Consider the following 1800-nt stretch of genomic DNA (forward strand, 5'->3'; position numbering starts at 1 on the left):
AGCCCTGGCTGTCCTGGAACTCACTTTGTAGATCAGGCTGGCCTCGAACTCAGAAATCCGCCTGCCTCTGCCTCCTGAGTGCTGGGATTGAAGGTGTGCGCCATCACGCCCAGCTGACATTTTTAAGTTTGATTCCTATAGTGGCTAATTTTTTTTTTTCACATTTAAGCCAAGGTCTCACCCTGTAGCCTAGGTGCCTGGAAGTCACACAGATAACCAACATCTACTATGGCATGAGTTACTGAAAGGCCCACAAGGCCCCCATTTACCACAGTTACCAGAACAGTTCAGGAGGCTTTCTATACATGGGCCATAGAGTTAGACAGATCTGTTGTCTCCAGCCACAGTCTTGCTGTCATCCACACCATTTCCTGGCCTACTCTCAACCCTAGGGGCTACAACTGGGCCCATCTAGTTTGCCAGGGAAGCACCCTGCAGTCACTGTCTTCAAAGGCAGAGGATTTCTCTCCCAATGAGTTAACTACTCCTCAGACTCCAGCCCAGAAATTCTCTTAGCCTATCAGGAAACATCCTCTAAATGGCACATGCTGCATTTCACTTAAAGGGAGTCACACTTGAAGTAATGTAGTTCATTTAAGACCAAAGTACTGGGCTGAAGAGATGGCTTAGCAGGTAAGAGCACCCGACTGCTCTTCCAAAGCTCCTTAGTTCAAATCCTAGCAACCACAAAGTGGCTCACAACCATTCGTAACAAGATCTGACTCCCTCTTCTGGTGTGTCTGAAGACAGCTACAGTGTACTTACATATAATAAATAAATAAATCTAGCCGGGCGTGGTGGCGCACGCCTTTAATCCCAGCACTCGGAGGCAGAGGCAGGCGGATTTCTGAGTTCAAGGCCAGCCTGGTCTACAAAGTGAGTTCCAGGACAGCCAGGGCTATACAGAGAAACACTGTCTCGAAAAACCAAAAAAATAATAATCAATAAATAAATAAATAATAAATAAATCTTAAAAAAAAAAAGACCAAAGTATTATGGTCATTTCTGGGTCTAGTAGGTGACACCTCCCAGGAAATATTGGGATAAAAGAGGAAAGGTGGACCTGGTGACCTGATGCCAGTCTGGTCCCTGGAGACCACGTGACTAGAGTAGGAGGTGGGCATTTCTGGTTGAGTAAAATGGAAAGAGGGACAGTCATTCTTGCTTCCACAGGAGAACTCCAGAATGGATGCCAGTCAAGAGTGAAGTCAGAGCTGGTAGTTGCACGTTACACTGGGCTGGGGTTCGGATATGAGCTCCTCACTACCCTTCTTGCCCTCCATTATGCTCTGACCTGCAGCAGCTTGCAGGATCCTCTCCTTCTGCCACAGTCACACCTCCTTTCCCTGCGAACTCAGACAGTTGTGAACCCGACCTCCTTGGCTCTTTCTAATATCCCCTCCCAGCTTTCCTCCTAGCACTCTTTCCTGCAACCTTCTGACCTGCATTCTGACCACACTGGCTTAGGATCCCAAGAGGGCAACAGCAACCAAAGCATGGAAGACCCACCCAACAGAGACAAGCATCAACACCAAGCAACACCTCAAACATCACAACTCCAGAAGCCCCGACCTCTGTGGAACACAGACATGAACAGCCAGGACATTATTTCTCCACCCAAACACAAGCGCTCTATCATATAGGCCCTGAAAACGGATGATAGCTGGAGCACAAGACGAAGGCTTCAAAACAGCAAGTATAAATATGAGGATACGAATAAATCCCTTAGTGATGACTATGAAATACAAAGAAATTGTTGAATGGATTAATATAAATAATTCAGGATGTGAAAGCAGAAAA

Source organism: Mus caroli, unplaced genomic scaffold (genome assembly GCF_978045245.1).
Source record: "Mus caroli unplaced genomic scaffold, Mus_caroli_1 scaffold_8, whole genome shotgun sequence".
NCBI lineage: Eukaryota > Metazoa > Chordata > Mammalia > Rodentia > Muridae > Mus > Mus caroli.